Raw genomic sequence first — 23447 nt, 5'->3', positions numbered from 1 at the left:
GGTCTTTGGCCGTTGGTCTTGGCCCTCTTTGCAGGTGTGCTGGTAGGGGTGTCCTGGAGCTCGTCGTTTGAATCGGACCCTGTGGTGGAGTAAAGGAGGGCGAGCGTTATTAATGGGTCTGTGGAACATGGAATGGCAATGTATCACATGCATTGGGGTGGTACCTGAGGGTGATTTGGGTTGGGGCCTTGGAGGTGGTTTCATTTGTGTGTGGAGTGAGGGTGCAGTTGTTTTGCAGCCTGCAATTAGGGTGTGCCTGCTGCACGTGTAGAGGGTGCTTTTAGGATTTTTAATTATTTATGTATTTAATGTGACTTTTAAAGTGTGCTATCAGGCCTATGCATGTGGCCGTTCTCCTGGACATGTGTTACTGTTGCACTATGTGGACACGTGGTACTACACATGATTGGACATTGTGGTTATGGCATTGTTTTATTTGGGGCACCTACCTGATTCTTCGGTTGTCTGCACTCCTTTCTCCATCCCTCCGACTCCCTCTATACTCTCCATTCCAATGGTGGAGGCACAGATTTCTTCCCAGGGGGTCAACTTGATGGGTGATTCCGATCCCCCACCGGTAGCTGTGGCAATGTTGCGGTTGGCAGAAAGTATGCTACGGACGCGGATCCGCAGGTCGTCCCATCGCTTTCTGCATTGCTGTGGGTTGCGGGGTGCGGTCCCCACCGCACTTACCCGCTGTGCCACCAGGGCCCATATGGCCTTCTTGTTCGCAAGTGCCGTCCTGGTCATTTGCGTGGAGAAGACGGCGGCAGCATTCTCCTGGAGGGTCTCTGTGAGCACGGTGAGTTCCTCACGGGAGAAGTGGACCTGCCGCTTGCGGTCGCACGCTTTCTTTGCTACTTTTCCCATTGTTCTTGGTTTCACTAGGGTGGCTGACGGGTTGGGATGTGTCTCAGGGTAGTGTTTTTAATGGTTGTGTGGAAATAGTGTTTTTATAGGTGTACGGCGTGATGTTTCCCGTTCCGGCACCATGTTTTTACTTCCGTTTCCGTATATTTCCGGTCACCGTACTTTCCGGTTGCCGCTCATTGCGGTGACCGCTAAGATGGGTGGCGGAATTGCACCTAGGGCGCCGTACGGCGGCGGTGTGGGCCGTTTTGGGGTCATTTCCGCCATCGCGGACTTTGCACTTCCGCCATGGCGTGGTGCTCGTGCCCAATGGGTCGGAATGAGCCGCACTTTGCTCCGTCGTGCAATGGCGGAAACGCTATTTACGCTATGGCGGTCCGGTCGGTCGATTTCCGCAAGGGTCGTAATGAGGGCCATTGTAATGCTTTTGAATTGTAATGTTTTTGAATAAAACATGGAGTCTGTGTGAAATGCATTCTGGGTGCGCCCAGAGCAGCAATGGAAATCTTTTTCCTCAGTGATATTTGCATTTAATGTGAAGTTTGAACACTGTTTCACTAGCAAACATGTTTTCAATGAGGCTCAATGTTTACAAACGAGGATTGTTTTGAAGAAAGATGCCAGCTGGTGCTTGATTATGCTATGGAGACGAGAGAAAGCTATGCAGTCTCTCGCGCTCTTATGAGAAAGGGAAGAGTTTACACCTCTTCAAGTGACCATGGGTCATTCGGCCGAAGATACGAAAGGCATCCACACAGCCAGGCAGAGAAGGCTTCTTGGAAGGGGTGGACGCAGCGTCTTCCGGCACGGTATGCTTTGAAGATCTCTGCCTTCCTCGTGTGAAGCTTTCCAGTGAAGTCTTGGTGAGATGATGGTGTGCTTTGTAGCTGTGCCAACGGTGAAGTATTTTATCTAAACTATTTACTAATCATTCATTTATCTTCTTTTATTGCATCTTGGAATCTGTGCTTGTATGTTTAAAGGCAGAATTTATGGTGCAAGTTTTTCTTCTTCTAATTTGAAGTGAGTGCCTGGCTGTTTTGTGTTTGAGTGTTTTGCATGACTTTATTCAGGCTGCAGGGAATAATTATGCATAGATCATTGTAAATTGCTGTAAATATTTTTTTAAGAAGAGAGATAAGGGTTCTTCCGCTGGCAGAGATTGCCCTGATATAGCTATTCCTGGATGGACTAAAGTCCTTTATGATGCTTTAGCTAAAGAGTAGGCTTGTTGCACTGGATTAAATGAGCCGTTGGATGAAACCTTGAAAGGTGCTGGGCCTGTAAAGTGTGTGTCTTGTTTACATTGAGTTTCAGAGCAGAGGGGAAAGGAATTTGCCACGCTACGGAGGCGGGGATGCATCCTCTGGGATGCCTACAGGAGAATGCATCAGAGAAATATATGATATGATAGGTTATTTATAATGCGCTTAATACCCAGAGGTTTCTAAGCGCGGACTCAGGGATCGAACCTGTGCTGCTCAGTGTTGTCATGCTTCCAAGGCGGGCACCTTGCCTATGAGCTATCCTCCCGAGTATGGAACTGGGGGCAGAGATTTTGCATTTAGAAAAATAATTGACTACTGAGACACACATTTCACTGATGCAGCAGTTGCAATAAAAGAATTGGCATGACAAATCATCTATATATCGATAGTTGCTGAGAGAGCAGCTGTCAGAGTTGCTTGATATAAATATAGGAAGCGTAGGGGCAATATTAGCAGGAGGAAGGTTGAGTCCATAAATGCCACTGCAGGGGCAGATTGGGATCCTGATAAGTGGGATGGGGATATTTGGGATTCTGCTGGTACAAACTGTAGCTCACAGGGGTAAGCAGAAGTTCAATTAAAACAGAATGAAAAGGTTGTAACTGCTAAGCCAGTAACTAGACACTGTGCTGGTGCCCATCCACACAATCGGGGAGGAGGGGTTGTAGATAAAACCACATTGGAGGATTACACACAACAGGAGGTTGGTGAGATTATTACTCGATTGAGGCAAAAGTCAGGGATGCCCTTACTCACCTGGAGGGGCACATGCATGATGGATGTGCTGGGGGCTGTTAGTTGATTCCACAGATTCCCCACGCCTCCTGCCTTTGTCCACTGACACCAATATGCAAGAATTATTGCGAGCTGGGCCTCCTCCAGATGCGAAGGGCCAATCTTTGCAGATATCTTTGTTGTACCTACTAGCCCTAGGGCGTAACCGCAAATATCCTATTACCACATATTGGCCCACTGAAGAGAAGAAGTGGTATACTTTGAAGGAGGCCGTTCAGAAAATCAGAGAACATTCTATGAAAGAAGCAGTTCATGTACATAAACCAGTACATATGGGGGTGGAGCCACTATCAGTGTCAACCAGAAATATAGTTATCAGAACTGCCCCACCAGGATATAAGAGTTTCATTATGACTTTGTTAGTGGGCATGACTAGGAAGCCAACGGATGAAGTGGTAGAGTCTATTCAGCAAATGTCAGATCTGGATGAATGGGACAAAGGTGAAGACAGACAGGGAGACAGAAAGAGAGAGAGGCGCAATGAGAGTAGAACAGAGGGCAGAAGACAAGATAGTAGAGACTGCTAAGTGTCAAGAAAGGACATGTTTCTGACATTGTTGAAGGATGGTGTGCCACGGGAAGGGATTGATGGTATTGAAACCAGGGAGATAAAGGGAGTTATATAAAAAGAGAGGGCTTGCTGGGATGGAGCGCTATACACGAGTCAAGGGACAGGTGGTGACCAAGCAGAAAAAGGACACCTCACCTTCAACGCCTCCTGAGGAGGGGCCGGGAGAAGGTTCTATGGGCATCCCTTCCCAGTAGCAGGTGATAAATGCGCTCCATTTGAGAAGAAATTTGTAGCATGTTATTGGGCTCTTATTGATAGTGAACAATTGACAGTGGGTCATGATGTACCGATCAGGCTCGAAATCCCAATTCTGCAATTGGTGTTAAGTTCTCAAGATGCCAGTATCATCAAATGGAAATGGTACATTCAAGACAGAGCAAAATCATGCGAAACTGCATGAGCAAGTGGCTAATATACCACCCACAGACTATATACGGCAGAAAGAGACAGAAATACATGATTCTCTGGTGAAATGGGGAGCACCTTATGGGGATTTGATGATGGAGCAGACAGAACATGCCGGTTTCACCGATGGCTCAGCCTGTTATGTAGGAACTGAGCATTAATGGAAAGCGACGTCACATAATCCAAAGGCAAAAAAGATCTTAAAGTCAGGTAAAGGGAAGAGCAATTTAGTACACCGATTCATGGTCAGTGGCCAATGGGCTAGCTGTGTGGATGGCGACATGGCAAAAGAATGGGTGGAAAAATCTTTCCGAAGAGTTGTGGCGAAAGGAACTGTGGCAGGATATCTGGGAATATAGCTGTGAAACAGGTGCTCGGGCCATCATGTCTTCCAAAATCGGCTATTGTAGTAGCCTCCTGGTGGGTATTGGTAAAGAGGAACTGGCTAAACTAGTAGTTCAACATAGCACCATCAGAGCCATTATGGGGATGAGGAAGTGTGAGCATGTGTCCAAGGTGCGTAGGAGTCTACATTGGCTTCCCATAGTGGCCAGGATAGAATTCAGGTTATGGGCCATCACCTATAAATCCTTGGCAGGACTATTTCCAGAATACGTAGCTTGCAGGCTTACAAACAAAGTAGAATCTAGAACCCTGCATTGAATAGTTACAAACTCCTGTAAACACCCAAAGCTAATCTAACTCTTCTTTTTAGATAACCTGTGCGCAGGTCAGCTCTGTTAGCCTGGCCATCTATGTGCTCTCACTCTAAACTTCATCGGTGCCCGTATGCCTCCGGCCACTTTGGCTGCGCCTTACAAATAAATAAAGTAAAGTAAATGCTATCACAAAGTGAAGAAACAGTGTATCATTTGGATGCACACTTTACTACTGATGTACCTGCAATCAAATGTTACTTAAGAGAGTGATGTTCGACTGCGCATTCGCAAGCCGCACATGAGGACCTAGAAAAATCAGCTCCCGGCGGCTGCGGCCAATATCCTGCCATATCCTTATCCTCAAGGATTGATCCAGAGAAGAAACGAGACGATACTGTGGCAGTACTGTCCGAGTGCCACCTGCTGCAATCCCGCTACGAATCGGAGCCCGGAAAGTATAATACAGGTAGAGGACCGTCGGCGGAGTGACGGATGCCAGCTTGGCCAGGCTGTGAAGGGGAAAGCTGCCTGCCCGCCCACAAGTCACAAACGCCTGTAGAGCCACAAGATTTGGGACTGAAGCGGAAAGCGGTCGAGCGCACCGCCGCTGTGGGACCAGCTGTGGGAAGTGGAGGCATCCAGATACAACGCCCGTGGCAACCTCTCACGCCGCTTGTAATCCCTTCCTCCCACCCGATCAGAAGGGCCCCCCCCGGCTCCAATGAAAGCCAACCATTGGCAACTACTGACCCGGGTGATCTCCCACTGTGCCGATCGAGATGAGACACCCCATACGTGCTCACTGCGCATACGTATCAGACATTCAGGTCATTGCCCTCCAAGACCCCGGGTGACGGCGGTAGAGCGGGGCCCCCCATACTGAAGACACCTGCACCAACTGCTCTGCACTGTAGCAAGGGAGTGAGGGGGACCAAAGCCTCTCAGACGGGAGACAGTGTCCGCACATGCACCCACAGACGCTTCCCCCGAGGCCACGTTCTTTCTCCCCCCCGCACTGGCCCTGGGAACAGTCCAGTGGGGTGCACTCAAGAGGGTGGACCTCGCCCCCATGATGCCAGAAGACCGACAGGGCCACTCCTCCGGGTACACAGCGGATCCCCAGCACCCCGGACTCCAAGCCCAGCAGTGGGTGAGTGCCCCCATGTGATGGGCCCATGCGCAGTTAGTACAAAAGAGCAAGCACTAAAGGGAGGAACCATAGGCTCAGAGACCAGGCCCTGGGTCCACTGCACCCCTCCCCTCAAGGGCACGTGGCCCGTACGCCATAGTACCTGGACCCCTGGTGCAGCTGCACTCCTTTAGACACTAGCTCCCGCGTGACTGGTGGCCCACCTTCTACGCAGTGGAAAACCGTTGGCCACCCAGGCCACCCCACGACCTGTCCAGCAACAACCAGGTGCGGCCAAGGAACACCGGAAACCCCACAGAGCAAACGCTGGGAGCTAACGACCCACGAGATACCCTCTTCTCACTCTGACATCTCCACTCAGACACCTGCTCAGGCCTCCCCTGAGGGGCTTCTTCTGCCGGAGACTAGACGATCCCGGGAAGCATGGGGATTGAACACCACGTGAAAGGCCCATCCATCACCTGCACTGCGGACAACTGCTCCACCACACTGACCGCACTGCTGTGGCCCCTACCCATAGGCACACAGGCATCCACAGGGCACAACAGTATCTCTGCACCCACCCTCTGATGCTGCGAACCGCACCCAACCACACTGCGTATGACGCCCAGCTCCGTGGGTGCTAGCAGACTGGGGGTGAGTGGCCTACCCTTGTCCCCAACATTGTACCTGGAGCACTCAGTATTTGCGATCTTAGAATGATTGAAGTTCACCCTGACCACCCAGAGAGCATCGGCATACCAGATTATCATCTCAAGCCCAAACATTCATGTAGTGTGATGCAAAACAGTAAATCCTGCCACGTTCCTAATGAAGCGTGCACTGACAAACACTTACAACAACACAACTGTGCCACATATAAGGGTGAAGAGGATGACATCCCCAAAGCAAAAGGCAGTCCACTAGAAGAAGGTGAGGTGCTCTTTGTTGACGGGTCAGCAACAATTGACCAGGACACAGGGCAAAGACACACTGGGGTAGCAGTTCTGCACTTAGAAGCAGGGGAATATGAAACATTAGTAATAAAAGGCTACCTATGCACTACTCAGCACAAGCAGCAGAACTCATAGTGCTCACAGAAGCGCTTCGAGCATCAAAAGACTGTCATGTGACCATCTACTCAGACTCTGCATACATCACCACAACGGTGCACGGTGGTATCTCGTGCTAGAAAAGGAGAGGCTTCCGAAGGGCAGACGGTTCCGCTGTGCTGCATGCAGCACTACTAAACACCCTGATATACGCCTTGGCAGAACCTTCTGTAGTGGCGGTCGTTAAATACACCGCCCCTGCCAGCAATACTGACGAGATCTCCTTGGGAAAAGCAGCCGCCGATGTGGCAGCCAAAGCCGCAGCATATCTCCCAGCGCCCACTTCTGCTGAGTACGTTGTTACCACCCCAGCAACAAGAACAGAAAAAGATCCATACACAGCACTGCCCACATCAAAAATAATAGAGCTCCAACGTAGAGCACCACAAGAAGAGAAGGACATTTGGCTCAAACGACAGTGCATACAATCACCCACTGACCTCTTATGGAGACAACAATGCACAGGCAAAGTAGAAATGCCCATTGAGTTACTGCACACAGCATTTGAACAAATGCACTACCCCTCTCACATCTCGAAACACCACATTGTTTCAGACATCCAGGAGGACTGGTTCATACCAAACCTCCAGGAATACCTCACAACAATGGTCATACAATGCACCACATGCCAAGTGTTCAGCACCGGAATGACACTCTGCACGTTACGAGGAACTCTGCCCTGCCCCTTCGGGCCATTCCACAAGATCCATATCGATTATCCGGACATGGGGGAGAGATGTAACGGAGCACGATATATCGTTGTTGTAGTGTGCCCCTTCTCCCGTTGGGTTGAAGCTGGTCCAAGTGCGCACCCAGATTCCAAATGTGCTGCCAGATTTCTGGTCCGTGAGTTCTTTCCCGGTGGGGGATATGCGATATCATAAGGTCTGATAATGGAACCCACTTTTTTCAACAAACTCTTCAAAGAGATCACAGCACTAGTTGGCATTAAACACTGTATGTGCTCAATTCACCACCCCCTAGCAAATGGTGTTGTGGAACGAATCAACAGCCTCCTCAAGAGCAAGCTTTCCAAACTTTGCACCACCCTAAAAAAGAACTGGGTGTATTGTTTGCCCCTGTCCCTGTTCAACCTGCTCACTCAGCCAAGTAAAGACCATCACCTGTCACCATACGAAATAGTGACAGGCAGGCAGGTGCATGCACACACCCATCTCCCCAGTCAGGAGGGCATCAGATGCCCATAGAGCTGTGGCAGTTATGGGCGAGGAATTCAAAATCTAACACGTGCGATCAAATGTGTCTCGTGACAAATCGTGCAACCTCGCCCAGACAGTTCACAAGGCACTGCATAGCAAACTACTGCTGGCACCACACCCACCCAACCATTGTTGCTGGGTGAGCTAGTATATGGCAGGAGCTTTGTGCACTGGTGGAATAACCCTAGGTTCCATGGCCCTTATGAAGTGGTGTTTTCCACCCCTCTCGCAGTAAAAGTGAAAGGGCTTTGATATTGGATACACCTCTCGGACGTTCATAGGGCACCCCCAACCTTCCCCTCAATGTCATAAAATGAACAACCTATCTACCTTACAATACATACATTGAAAGTAATAATGTACCTCCATGTACCAGAAAATAAACCTGCATTGCTGCTAAAAGCATAAGCACTATAAAGTAAAATAAAATGACCCTCTCGCCCCTCTCTCTCTCTCTCTCTCTCTCTTTTTTTCTCTCTCGCTCTCTCTCTCGCTCTCTTCCCCTCTCCCACCACCTGTTTTTGTTACCACTACAGGAGTAAACGACATGGAACACTCAACATTAAATTATTAATAGCATAGAAATTGAAATGTTATTATTTCTACAAGATTATTATTGCATAATTGTGGCCTACACTTCACTGCCATACACAAGGTACTAATTATAGAGGCACAATGTCTGATTCATCTTGCTCCATGTTGAATAAAAGGCACCTTCCAAGCACACAGCATGCGACTAGAGATGGTCCATCCAGATGTCCTGTACTGCAAAAACAACCCGAAAAAACCCCAACTCCTTAAAACAGTCATATTTAGTAATTGATGGAGTAAAGTACATAAACAGCAAGTGGCAGGACACCACATGTAGCTGCCTAACTGAAGGTCTCTGGGGGTACGAAGAAGAGACAGTGATGTTTGTGGGAAGAACGGGTACGCAAATATGGACAGAACATGCCACAAAACTAACTTGAATTGCGGCAATGTAGAAACCAGTGAAAGTGCACCAAGAGGAGAGCTATGAGCTGTGCTTCCACAGTGAAGGGACTGTCTTTGTCGGCTCCAACGGGCGATGCAACAGGACATTGCCGATTCCCGACTTGAAGAGGGGCTCATTGGCCGTGAGGGACTACTACTGGGTGTGTGCCCACCATTATGGAGGGGCTATTGTTCGCTGGCTACACTACATTCAGCGTTACTAGTGGTCCCATAAGAACACCTGAAAGGGGGGGGCAATGCCTGACGGAGCACCAACAATTTACCCGGCATTTCGAAGAACAGACCCAATGCCACTGTCAGGATTTTGCATCATCCCTGGGTAGAGCCAGTATGAAAAGCTACAAAGAAAAAAGAGGGCATTGAACGATCTATCAAAAGACTCGTCAGCACTGCTTGAAAAGTTACCTGAAGAATATTGATTGTCTAACTCTGCTGAGACTTTCTTTGCATCGCTCTTGTTGCCTGGCGTACAGGCACGAGCCAATGCTAAATGGCTGCAGATCGTGCACATGGAATTGGTCCAGTTGGCGAATGACACGAGCAAGGGTTCAACATCATAAGAACCGCTACGTCATGGATATGCTGACAGCGATGGAAGGATGCGTGTGCAAAAAGATCAGGGTTTCTTGCTGCACGTTTGTGCTTTGTGATGATGCAGAAAATGGGTCATTGTCCCACATAATAGCAGCAGTACATGGCCTTGGGGTCCACATGAAAAAAAGAAGCTGGTATCCAAGGAGAGCATTGGTTCGAGATCGCCTTTAGCTGGGCCCCGTCCTGGCTAGGGGCCCTGGTGAAGATGCTGGTGCCAGTCATCGCGTTCGTCTTAGTAATCTTCTGCACCTGCCAACTGGGACTCAGGTGGTGTGCCAAAGCAGTCCCTAGTAGTGCAATGAAGATGGTCTCAATTGGTGTTTCAAAAGTACCCCATAATACAAAAGAGATCAAAATACAAACTGACCATCCCATCCCCTGCATGGTCACCATACCCTATGGTGATGAGTTAGACTGTACCATATGATTATTGTTCCTCCCCTGACCCTGAAAACTATAAAGAGGTTTGGGAAGATTTAGCTGGGGATGGGGGATGTATATACATGACATGCACTCCCGAAGAATATGTGCAAGCAGGGAAAGCCTGCGGGATGTATGTAGGACATGGATGCGAATAAAGGGAACACCAACATATGAAGTTGCGTTAAGGAGGGAAAGTGAATGCAAGTATGCAGAGGAATTTGATACCGTAGACGTAACGAAAGGGGGGAATGTTGGGAATGAAATTAACCTTTCCCACTCCCATAGGCGCTTTTGAGTGAGGCGAGTCCCTTAGACAGACGTGCAATGTTGCCATGGGTACTAGTTCAGGTAGCACTACCAAGTCACCTTCATATCCAGTCCATGATGACAAGAAGGGAAAATGGACAGGAGCATTGTGGGTGAGAGCAATGATAGGGTTAATATCCATTTCACCCATTGGTACTCTCTGCGCCCATAGAGTAACATGAGACTTCCTGGTTCCACTAGTATGGATCCTTTTGTGCCAACCCGGAAATAAGTGCAACGCTCTAGTCTTCGGGCGTGGTTCTCTATAAAAGCCACGCCCAAAGAACAAGACATGCTTCATGTGCTTTCTGTAGCGTCGAGCACATGCTTACCTGGTTCCTGTCTCCAGAGTCTTCTACGGCTTTTTACAGTTCCCGCATCCGGCAGGACAATCATCTTCACTGCGGACTCTGCATCTGAAAAGAAATGAGGCATTAGTAAAGCAGCGGTTTTTCTAATCACCTTCTAGCGGCCGTCCGGAGTTGTCTGCGACTTCTTCTTTCACTCGCGGACTTACAAGTCACTTCTGCTTGCCTTCTCAGCAAAGGTTTCCGGATTTTCCAACAAGTTATTTTGGCAACTTGCAAAGAGAACAAACAAAGGAAAAACAGGTTAGAACTTGAAGACACTTATTTGGCAATAACCCTCCATAGACAATACGAACCTGTACTTTCTCGTGCTCTAACCCAGTGAAGCAACTGGGAAACCGAGGACATATAGCACTTACCTGATCCAAGCAGCACGAAGGGTCCAGTGAAGTAACTGGCCCTGGGATACTTTTCAGGAGCTTCAGAACTCCTCTAACCAATAAGCGGTGGTGCTTTCTACTCAGCAGCACCACCACAGCAACCAGCAAAACCAGCACCAAGTCAACGCGACAGCCAACAGGTCCCGCACCATAGCGCCCCTGCAGAGGCAGGACGGAGAGCCCACCTTTCCAAACTAAGAGGTGAGTCCTCCTAGACACAGTATTTAACTCATAGGGAGTCGGGGAGGAGGGTTCCCTGGGTCTGGATACCACTCACTAATCCATCATTCACCTTACAGGCAGAACTCCGGGTGAGGGGAGAGCAGGGCAGAGGTCAGAGGACTCCATCGCTCCTGCGGAGATTAAGGTGAGCATGACAGATGTACCAGGGGGGGAGGCTTCGTGCTAAAGAACCCTGTACAAACACAATGTCGTATGAACTACAAATGTATAGACTTAGTGCGTGCATATATAGAGACGCCATTTTGTAGCTGGTGTGGACACATTCAGTAATGCATGGCCGTACGGTAAACGTATGCCCGATGGAGAAACCTGAACAGGCCCAAGAGCTGAGGTATAAGAACTCGCACTGCTAATTCCCATAGAAACTTCCCTTTGTTCCTCAACTGTTGCAATTACTTGTTATCACTAAAAGGAATGAACCCTGCAAGGCCGCGAGACAGCATCAGGCTCCTCGCTGCGCACATTCATCACTGCCAGCCCACCAGCAGATCTTAGACCCCCACCCAGGCCACCAGATGTTACAGCATCCACAACTGACCCAGCCCAAGACCCCTGAATTCCACGATAGTAGGTGACCTCACACCACCAACCATAAAACCAGTGGTCACAAAAGATCTGAACGAACACAACCCTTTGACCTGATCCCATAATGACACACTTTGTAGTATGAGGTACCGGGAGGAATACATTTTAGTCCAAAGTGAGGGTGGAAGCCTTGGGTGCGGAGAGTGTGATTTGAGCTGAGTGGAAAATGTGCGGGTCAACATGATCGTGATCCACCCCTGTGCCAGTCCCCGAGTTTCCCAGGTGCATGCCACAATGCTAGAGTAGCATTGTCTGGCAATAGCAACTCTGCAATAACTACTTATGAGGAACATGACCCTCAGTCTCTGGAGAGTTGAGCCCATCTGACCCCACGTGATGGAAGACAGATGGACGGGGCTCGGGCCAATTGCAGCCTTGCATCCGCTATGGAGCATATAGTGTCTCACCAACTAGCCACGCAGGATTTCATTTTATGTCTTACGTTGTGATGACAATGTGTTGCCTTATAACCTTCTGCTTGTACTAATTTTTGGAAGAGCGTTCTCGAGCAGCAGAGTTCTTTGCTGGCATCCTTACTTTGTGTGCAATTAAAGCTTGTTATCCTTGCAAGAATTATCTTGCCTTTATTCCAGAGCGGGTTGTATTTTTTCTACCGTGAGCATTCAGGGTCGTGCTTTCACATCTTATGTGGAAATTAGATTTGCGCACTGCTATGTACTAGCTCCTCGCTCATCAGCAGTAGCTCCTGGTCACTGGTTAATGCTGGATATGCAAAAGCTGCGTTTAGCTACTGCTTATCCAATCTAAATTTCAAGCCCTGTGCTTCATTCGGTAATCCTGTTAAGCAGTGGTGCTGTGAAGTGTGGTGATGGAATGGGGTCACATTGGTAGGTCTTGTGTCGCATGAGTGATGCCATGAACTCTGTTGGGTGTGGTAAGTCACCTTCCCGTTTAGCAGGCAAAAACATGTTCTAGATACACCACCTGAACTCCAAGTTTCAGAAGAGATATGAACCTTTCCAAAGCCAACTCAGAAACCCTGGCAAAGCTAGCAGTGAAATCGCCCTGGCAACATGGGTTGTGTAATGTCCCTGGCAACAACAGAAGTGGAATGGCCCTGGCAACACCAGCAGTGTAATGGCCCTGGCAACACCAAGGGTGGGCTGATCCTGCCAACACCAGCGGTGGGCTGATCCTGCAACACCAGCGGTGGGCTGATCCTGGCAACATCCGTAGTGGAATGACCCTGGCAACACCAGCAGTGGAATGGCTCTGGCAACACCAGCAGTGGAATGGCCCTGGCAACGCCAGCAGTGGAATGGCCCTGGCAACACCAACGGCGGGCTGATCCTGGCAACACCAGCGGCTGAATGACCCTGGCAACACCAGCAGTTGAATGGCACTGGCAACACCAGCAGTGGAATGACCCTGGCAACACCAGCAGAGGAATGACCCTGGCAACACCAGCAGTGGAATGACCCTGGTAACACCAGCAGGGGAATCACCCAAGCAACACCAGCAGTGGAATGACCCTGGCAACACCAGCAGTGGAATGGCTCTGGCAACACCAGCAGTGGAATGCCCTGGTAACACCAGCAGTAGAATGGCTCTGGCAACACCAGCAGTGGAATGGCCCTGGCAACACCAACGGCGGGCTGATCCTGGCAACACCAGCAGTTGAATGGCCCTGGCAACGCTAGCAGTGGAATGACCCTGGCAACACCAGCAGAGGAATGACCCTGGCAACACCAGCAGTGGAATGACCCAAGCAACACCAGCAGTTGAATGGCCCTGGCAACGCCAGCAGTGGAATGACCCTGGCAACACCAGCAGAGGAATGACCCTGGCAACACCAGCAGTGGAATGACCCTGGTAGCACCAACAGAGGAATGACCCAAGCAACACCAGCAGTGGAATGGCTCTGGCAACACCAGCAATGGAATGACCCTGGCAACACCAGCAGTGGAATGACCCTGGTAACACCAGCAGTGGAATGACCCTGGCAACACCAGCGGTGGAATGACCCTGGTAACACCAGCAGTGGAATGACCCAAGCAACACCTGCAGTGGAATAACCCTGGCAACGCATGCAGTGGAATGACCCTGGCAACACCAGCGGTGGAATGACCCTGGTAACACCAGCAGTGGAATGACCCTGGCAACACCAGCGGTGGAATGACCCTAGCAACACCAGCAGAGGAATGACCCTGGCAACACCAGCAGAGGAATGACCCTGGCAACACCAGCAGTGGAATGACCCTGGCAGCACCAGTCGAATGATCCTGGCAACGCATGCAGTGGAATGACCCTGGCAACACCAGCGGTGGAATGACCCTAGCAACACCAGCAGAGGAATGACCCTGGCAACACCAGCAGAGGAATGACCCTGGCAACACCAGCAGCGGAATGACCCTGGCAGCACCAGTCGAATGATCCTGGCAACACAAGCAGTGGATTGACCCTGGCAACAATAGTAATGGCCCGGCAATACCAATGTTAAATGCGGGGGGATACGGAACACCTACCGAGAAGGAGTGCCCTTTGTCAAAAGTCAAAATATTGTCTCAGACTCGCGGATTCTCGCCAACCCCAGGAGATGGTCTGAACCCCAACCAGCGTGTGTCCAAAAAGGGTTACTCTGGTCCACACCCCCCTTTGAAAGATCCTAAAAGTCCCATAATAATCTAGCCATTGTGAACCATTGCTAGATGTCTAGGACCCTACGTGTAACCCCCGGGGGGTCCCCTATGTAGGTTCACCCTTTTATAAATTGCATCCATCCATCCGGACATAGCTTCTTACTGAGTGGAGTGAGTAATTGGTGTCTTTCTTAATTAAGCATAAATGCTTTACAATGTGTAGATGCATGAACAGATAGCTGACCCCTAGGCTTCTTGCGCCCCGCTTCCCATCCCACGCCCCATATTCTAACGCCCCCTAGCTTTCCTCATAGGTTCCCTCACCCACACTTACAGCGCTGTGTTGCTTCCCAGCCAGGTCTGGGCTATGAAAAAACCCCAAACGCAATACAAGAATACTATATGCCACAGGTGCAGAATTCCCTGCAGGTCTGATACAGAGTATTTAATTTAATTTATTTGTAAAGCGCTGAAACAAGGAGCCCTAAGGCGCTGAGACTAACATAGAACAATCAACGCACAGCATATAGCAGGCCGGAATAGTCCTAGGGGGCAAGACACACAGATCGCTATGTTCTAAATTCAATAGAAATGCTCCAAAATGTATGTGTGTGGGCCAATATTTCCTGTTTCTATATCACGGGGGTCTAACATGGCCCCCCCCTCCCTGCTAGAAGTTAGAGAGGAGCAATATACACATACATGGCGGGTGGGCGATGTTCGGTACCCGCTAAGAAGCTCCTCCTAGACACCCCCCCCCCCCCCCGCTGGGCCAGTCTCACCTCACAGACATGTGGATGCTAGTCTCGTGAGAACAGATGGAGAGCCTTGCATCATGCAGGACTGTGGGGGGCACTTGGAAAAAGGAAATGACCCCCAAGAGTCAGTGCTCCCCTTACATCGCCCACTAAGGAAGTAGGGGTGGCACAAGCCCCCCAGCGTATCCCCAACACAGGCAAATGGGGAGGATCAACCCATAGCTGTCTACTGACCCCATAGCTCTCAACTCACACGCTTTTGGTGGGTGTCACCCGCCTTGCAATGGGCGTCTCGCCCGCCAAAAACAAAATCGGGTGATTTCACCCGCCTTTGCAACATAAATGGTTGAGAGCTATGACTGATCCGCAATGAGAACTAAACCCTCGAGGCTGCAAAGGGGTCAAGATCCCCGGGAGCATGAAAGGCCAACAGGTCACTGCGTTCCTAAAAACTCCCCCTGTGTGCAGTGGCTCATCCGAGGACTGCTTCCGCCAAACGACCACAGAGCGTTGACCTCCTGTGAACCCTTAAAGGTTGCAGATGTAGCAGCTCACAATGAGAAGTACAGCCTAGCGGCCTGACCTCCAACAAAGCAAGCGATGTGTGTGCAATGGGGGGCATCAGGCACACAAGGTGCTGGTGGGGCTGGGTGGAAAATGATGCTCATTTCATGCACTGGAGTCAGGCACGCAAGGTGCTGCTGGGGCGGGGTGGAAAATGATGCTCATTTCATGCACTGGAGTCAGGCACGCAAGGTGCTGTTGGGGCGGGGTGGAAAATGATGCTCATTTCATGCACTGGAGTCAGGCACGCAAGGTGCTGCTGGGGCAGGGTGGAAAATGATGCTCATTTCATGCACTGGAGTCAGGCACCCAAGGTGCTGCTGGGGCAGGGTGGAAAATGATGCTCATTTCATGCACTGGAGTCAGGCAGCAAGGTGCTGGTGGACAGGGTGGAAAATGATGCTCATTTCATGCACTGGAGTCAGGCACCCGAGGTGCTGGTGGGGCAGGGTGGAAAATGATGCTCATTTCATGCACTGGAGTCAGGCACACGAGGTGCTGGTGGGGCAGGGTGGACAATGATGCTCATTTCATGCACTGGAGTCAGGCACACGAGGTGCTGGTGGGGCAGGGTGGAAAATGATGCTCATTTCATGCACTGGAGTCAGGCACACGAGGTGCTGGTGGGGCAGGGTGGAAAATGATGCTCATTTCATGCACTGGAGTCAGGCACACGAGGTGCTGGTGGGGCAGGGTGGAAAATGATGCTCATTTCATGCACTGGAGTCAGGCACACGAGGTGCTGGTGGAGCAGGGTGGAAAATGATGCTCATTTCATGCACTGGAGTCAGGCACGCAAGACGCTGCTGGGGCAGGGTGGAAAATGATGCTAATTTCATGCACTGGAGTCAGGCACACAAGGTGCTGGTGGGGCAGGGTGGACAATGATGCTCATTTCATGCACTGGAGTCAGGCACACAAGGTGCTGGCAAGGTGCAGGCACACAAGGTGCTGGTGGGGCAGGGTGGAAAATGATGCTAATTTCATGCACTGGAGTCAGGCACGCAAGGTGCTGGTGGGGCAGGGTGGAAAATGATGCTCATTTCATGCACTGGAGTCAGGCACACAAGGTGCTGGTGGGGCAGGGTGGAAAATGATGCTAATTTCATGCACTGGAGTCAGGCGGCAAGGTGCTGGTGGGGCAGGGTGGAAAATGATGCTCATTTCATGCACTGGAGTCAGACACGCAAGGTGCTGGTGGGGCAGGGTGGAAAATGATGCTCATTTCATGCACTGGAGTCAGGCACGCAAGGTGCTGGAGGGGCTGGGTGGAAAATTATGCTCATTTCATGCATTGGAGTCAGGCACGCAAGGTGCTGCTGGGGCGGGGTGGAAAATGATGCTCATTTCAGGCACTAGAGTCAGGCACGCAAGACGCTGCTGGGGCGGGGTGGAAAATGATGCTCATTTCATGCACTGGAGTCAGGCACCCAAGGTGCTGCTGGGGCAGGGTGGAAAATGATGCTAATTTCATGCACTGGAGTCAGGCAGCAAGGTGCTGGTGGGGCAGGGTGGAAAATGATGCTCATTTCATGCACTGGAGTCAGGCACACAAGGTGCTGGTGGGGCAGGGTGGAAAATGATGCTCATTTCATGCACTGGAGTCAGGCACACAAGGTGCTGGTGGGGCAGGGTGGACAATGATGCTCATTTCATGCACTGGAGTCAGACACACGAGGTGCTGGTGGGGCAGGGTGGAAAATGATGATCAATTCATGCACTGGAGTCAGGCATGCAAGACGCTGCTGGGGCGGGGTTGAAAATGATGCTCATTTCATGCACTGGAGTCAGGCACGCAAGGTGATGGTGGGGTGGAAAATGATGCTCATTTCATGCATTGGAGTCAGGCACCCAAGGTGCTGCTGGGGCAGGGTGGAAAATGATGCTCATTTCATGCACTGGAGTCAGGCAGCAAGGTGCTGGTGGGGCAGGGTGGAAAATGATGCTCATTTCATGCACTGGAGTCAGGCACCCAAGGTGCTGATGGGGCAAGGTGGAAAATGATGCTCATTTCATGCACTGGAGTCAGGCAGCAAGGTGCTGGTGGGGCAGGGTGGAAAATGATGCTCATTTCATGCACTGGAGTCAGGCACACAAAGTGCTGGTGGGGAAGGGTGGAAAATGATGCTCATTTCATGCACTGGAGTCAGGCACATAAGGTGCTGGTGGGGCAGGGTGGACAATGATGCTCATTTCATGCACTGGAGTCAGACACACGAGGTGCTGCTCGGGCAGGGTGGAAAATGATGATCATTTCATGCACTGGAGTCAGGCATGCAAGACGCTGCTGGGGGGGGGTGGAAAATGATGCTCATTTCATGCACTGGAGTCAGGCACGCAAGGTGCTGGTGGGGTGGAAAATTATGCTCATTTCATGCACTGGAGTCAGGCACGCAAGGTGCTGCTGGGGCAGGGTGGAAAATGATGCTCATTTCATGCACTGGAGTCAGGCATGCAAGACGCTGCTGGGGGGGTGGAAAATGATGCTCATTTCATGCACTGGAGTCAGGCACACAAGGTGCTGGTGGGGCAGGGTGGAAAATGATGCTAATTTCATGCACTGGAGTCAGGCACACAAGGTGCTGGTGGGGCAGGGTGGACAATGATGCTCATTTCATGCACTGGAGTCAGAGACACGAGGTGCTGCTCGGGCAGGGTGGAAAATGATGATCATTTCATGCACTGGAGTCAGGCATGCAAGACGCTGCTGGGGCAGGGTGGAAAATGATGCTCATTTCATGCACTGGAGTCAGGCACGCAAGGTGCTGGTGGGGTGGAAAATTATGCTCATTTCATGCACTGGAGTCAGGCACGCAAGGTGCTGCTGGGGCAGGGTGGAAAATGATGCTCATTTCATGCACTGGAGTCAGGCACCCAAGGTGCTGGTGGGGCAGGGTGGAAAATGATGCTCATTTCATGCACTGGAGTCAGGCACACAAGGTGCTGGTGGGGCAGGGTGGACAATGATGCTCATTTCATGCACTGGAGTCAGGCACACAAGGTGCTGGCAAGGTGCAGGCACACAAGGTGCTGGTGGGGCTGGGTGGAAAATGATGCTCATTTCATGCACTGGAGTCAGGCACACGAGGTGCTGCTCGGGCAGGGTGGAAAATGATACTCATTTCATGCACTGGAGTCAGGCATGCAAGGTGCTGGTGGGGCAGGGTGGAAAATGATGCTCATTTCATTTCATGCACTGGAGTCAGGCACACAAGGTGCGGGTGGAGCTGGGTGGAAAATTATGCTCATTTCATTTCATGCACTGGAGTCAGGCACACGAGGTGCTGGTGGAGCAAGGTGCTGGTGGTGCAGGGTGGAAAATGATGCTCATTTCATTTCATGCACTGGAGTCAGGCACACGGTGTGCTGGTGGAGCTGGGTGGAAAATGATTCTCATTTCATGCACTGGAGTCAGGCACACAAGGTGCTGGTGGGGCAGGGTGGAAAATGATGCTCATTTCATGCACTGGAGTCAGGCACACGAGGTGCTGCTCGGGCCGGGTGGAAAATAATGGTCATTTCATGCACTGGAGTCAGGCACGCAAGGTGCTGGTGGGGCAGGGTGGACAATGATGCTCATTTCATGCACTGGAGTCAGGCACATGATGTGCTGGTGGGGCAGGGTGGAAAATGATGCTCATTTCATGCACTGGAGTCAGGCACGCAAGGTGCTGGTGGGGCAGGGTGGAAAATGATGCTCATTTCATGCACTGGAGTCAGGCACGCAAGGTGCTGGTAGGGCAGGGTGGAAAATGATGCTCATTTCATGCACTGGAGTCAGGTACACAAGGTGCTGGTGGGGCAGGGTGGAAAATGATGCTCATTTCATGCACTGGAGTCAGGCACGCAAGGTGCTGCTGGGGCAGGATGGAAAATGACGCTCATTTCACGCACTGGAGTCAGACACACAAGGTGCTGGTGGGGCAGGGTGGAAAATGACGCTCATTTCACGCACTGGAGTCAGGCACGCAAGGTGCTGCTGGGGCAGGATGGAAAATGACACTCATTTCACGCACTGGAGTCAGACACACAAGGTGCTGGTGGGGCAGGGTGGAAAATGACGCTCATTTCACGCACTGGAGTCAGGCACGCAAGGTGCTGCTGGGGCTGGGTGGAAAATGACGCTCATTTCACGCACTGGAGTCAGGCACGCAAGGTGCTGCTGGGGCAGCGTGGAAAATGACGCTCATTTCACGCACTGGAGTCAGGCACGCAAGGTGCTGCTGGGGCAGGGTGGAAAATGACGCTCATTTCATGCACTGGAGTCAGGCACGCAAGGTGCTGCTGGGGCTGGGTGGAAAATGACGCTCATTTCATGCACTGCAGTCAGGCACACAAGGTGCTGGTGGGGCTGGGTGGAAAATGATGCTCATTTCATGCACTGGAGTCAGGCACACGAGGTGCTGCTCGGGCAGGGTGGAAAATGATACTCATTTCATGCACTGGAGTCAGGCATGCAAGGTGCTGGTGGGGCAGGGTGGAAAATGATGCTCATTTCATTTCATGCACTGGAGTCAGGCACACAAGGTGCGGGTGGAGCAGGGTGGAAAATTATGCTCATTTCATTTCATGCACTGGAGTCAGGCACACGAGGTGCTGGTGGAGCAAGGTGCTGGTGGTGCAAGGTGGAAAATGATGCTCATTTCATTTCATGCACTGGAGTCAGGCACACGAGGTGCTGGTGGAGCTGGGTGGAAAATGATTCTCATTTCATGCACTGGAGTCAGGCACACAAGGTGCTGGTGGGGCAGGGTGGAAAATGATGCTCATTTCATGCACTGGAGTCAGGCACGCAAGGTGCTGGTAGGGCAGGGTGGAAAATGATGCTCATTTCATGCACTGGAGTCAGGTACGCAAGGTGCTGGTGGGGCAGGGTGGAAAATGATGCTCATTTCATGCACTGGAGTCAGGCACGCAAGGTGCTGCTGGGGCAGGATGGAAAATGACACTCATTTCACGCACTGGAGTCAGACACACAAGGTGCTGGTGGGGCAGGGTGGAAAATGACGCTCATTTCACGCACTGGAGTCAGGCACGCAAGGTGCTGCTGGGGCAGGATGGAAAATGACACTCATTTCACGCACTGGAGTCAGACACACAAGGTGCTGGTGGGGCAGGGTGGAAAATGACGCTCATTTCACGCACTGGAGTCAGGCACGCAAGGTGCTGCTGGGGCTGGGTGGAAAATGACGCTCATTTCACGCACTGGAGTCAGGCACGCAAGGTGCTGCTGGGGCAGCGTGGAAAATGACGCTCATTTCACGCACTGGAGTCAGGCACGCAAGGTGCTGCTGGGGCAGGGTGGAAAATGACGCTCATTTCACGCACTGGAGTCAGGCACGCAAGGTGCTGCTGGGGCTGGGTGGAAAATGACGCTCATTTCACGCACTGCAGTCAGGCACACAAGGTGCTGGTGGGGCTGGGTGGAAAATGATGCTCATTTCATGCACTGGAGTCAGGCACACGAGGTGCTGCTCGGGCAGGGTGGAAAATGAGACTCATTTCATGCACTGGAGTCAGGCACGCAAGGTGCTGGTGGGGCAGGGTGGAAAATGATGCTCATTTCATTTCATGCACTGGAGTCAGGCACACAAGGTGCGGGTGGAGCTGGGTGGAAAATTATGCTCATTTCATTTCATGCACTGGAGTCAGGCACACGAGGTGCTGGTGGAGCAAGGTGCTGGTGGTGCAAGGTGGAAAATGATGCTCATTTCATTTCATGCACTGGAGTCAGGCACACGAGGTGCTGGTGGAGCTGGGTGGAAAATGATTCTCATTTCATGCACTGGAGTCAGGCACACAAGGTGCTGGTGGGGCAGGGTGGAAAATGATGCTCATTTCATGCACTGGAGTCAGGCACACGAGGTGCTGCTCGGGCCGGGTGGAAAATAATGGTCATTTCAAGCACTGGAGTCAGGCACGCAAGGTGCTGGTGGGGCAGGGTGGACAATGATGCTCATTTCATGCACTGGAGTCAGGCACATGATGTGCTGGTGGGGCAGGGTGGAAAATGATGCTCATTTCATGCACTGGAGTCAGGCACGCAAGGTGCTGGTGGGGCAGGGTGGAAAATGATGCTCATTTCATGCACTGGAGTCAGGCACGCAAGGTGCTGGTGGGGCAGGGTGGAAAATGATGCTCATTTCATGCACTGGAGTCAGGCACGCAAGGTGCTGGTGGGGCAGGGTGGAAAATGATGCTCATTTCATGCACTGGAGTCAGGCACGCAAGGTGCTGCTGGGGCAGGATGGAAAATGACGCTCATTTCACGCACTGGAGTCAGGCACGCAAGGTGCTGGTGGGGCAGGGTGGAAAATGACGCTCATTTCACGCACTGGAGTCAGGCACGCAAGGTGCTGCTGGGGCAGGATGGAAAATGACGCTCATTTCACGCACTGGAGTCAGGCACGCAAGGTGCTGGTGGGGCAGGGTGGAAAATGACGCTCATTTCACGCACTGGAGTCAGGCACGCAAGGTGCTGCTGGGGCTGGGTGGAAAATGACGCTCATTTCACGCACTGGAGTCAGGCACGCAAGGTGCTGCTGGGGCAGCGTGGAAAATGACGCTCATTTCACGCACTGGAGTCAGGCACGCAAGGTGCTGCTGGGGCAGGGTGGAAAATGACGCTCATTTCACGCACTGGAGTCAGGCACGCAAGGTGCTGCTGGGGCTGGGTGGAAAATGACGCTCATTTCACGCACTGCAGTCAGGCACGCAAGGTGCTGGTGGGGTGGGGTGGAAAATTATGCTCATTTCATGCACTGGAGTCAGGCACAAAAGGTGCTGGTGGGGAGGGGTGGAAAATGATGCTCATTTCATGCACTGGAGTCAGGCACACGAGGTGCTGCTCGGGCAGGGTGGAAAATGATACTTATTTCATACACTGGAGTCAGGCATGGAAGGTACTGGTGGGGCAGGGTGGAAAATGATGCTCATTTCATTTCATGCACTGGAGTCAGGCACACAAAGTGCGGGTGGAGCTGGGTAAGTCAGGCATGGAAGGTACTGGTGGGGCAGGGTGGAAAATGATGCTCATTTCATTTCATGCACTGGAGTCAGGCACACAAAGTGCGGGTGGAGCTGGGTAAAAAATGATGCTCATTTCATTTCATGCACTGGAGTCAGGCACACGAGGTGCTGGTGGGGCAGGGTGGAAAATGATGCTCATTTCATGCACTGGAGTCAGGCACTCAAGGTGCTGGTGGAGCTGGGTGGAAAATGATGCTCATTTCATGCACAGGAATCAGGCACACGAGGCGCTGGTGGAGCAAGGTGCTGGTGGAGCAGGGTAGAAAATGATGCTCATTTCATTCACTGGGGTCAGGCACACAAGGTGCTGGTGGGGTGGGGTGGAAAATGATGCTCATTTCATGCACTGGAGTAAGGCACACAAGGTGCTGGTGGGGCGGGGTGGAAAATGATGCTCATTTAATGCACTGGAGTCAGGCACACAAGGTGCTGCTCGGGCAGGGTGGAAAATGATGCTCATTTCATGCACTGGAGTCAGGCACACAAGGTGCTGGTGGAGCTGGGTGGAAAATGATGCTCATTTTATTTCATGCACTGGAGTCAGGCACACAAGGTGCTGGTGGGGCGGGGTG

At 51.4% G+C, this 23447-nt stretch overlaps 1 protein-coding gene across 4 annotated transcripts in view; it reads right to left on the bottom strand.

Annotated features, from left to right (window-relative positions):
* Nucleotides 1-23447, bottom strand: part of LOC138480710 (zinc finger protein 850-like) — a 185313-nt gene that overhangs the window by 65563 nt on the left and 96303 nt on the right. The window contains exon 1 of one of the 4 annotated variants that reach the window (XM_069612413.1): nucleotides 10681-10764. The exons of 2 other annotated variants lie outside the window; for them this stretch is intronic. The gene's annotated coding sequence lies outside the window, so the exon portion shown is untranslated. Of the gene's footprint in view, nucleotides 1-10680; nucleotides 10765-10816; nucleotides 10929-23447 lie in introns of those variants that run through there. One more of the 4 variants, XR_011274119.1, reaches the window with a different exon arrangement.

Source organism: Ambystoma mexicanum, chromosome 5p (genome assembly GCF_040938575.1).
Source record: "Ambystoma mexicanum isolate Mex_15411 chromosome 5p, UKY_AmexF1_1, whole genome shotgun sequence".
NCBI lineage: Eukaryota > Metazoa > Chordata > Amphibia > Caudata > Ambystomatidae > Ambystoma > Ambystoma mexicanum.
Note: the sequence above shows the minus strand (reverse complement) of the source record. Positions and strands in the feature narration are given on the sequence as shown.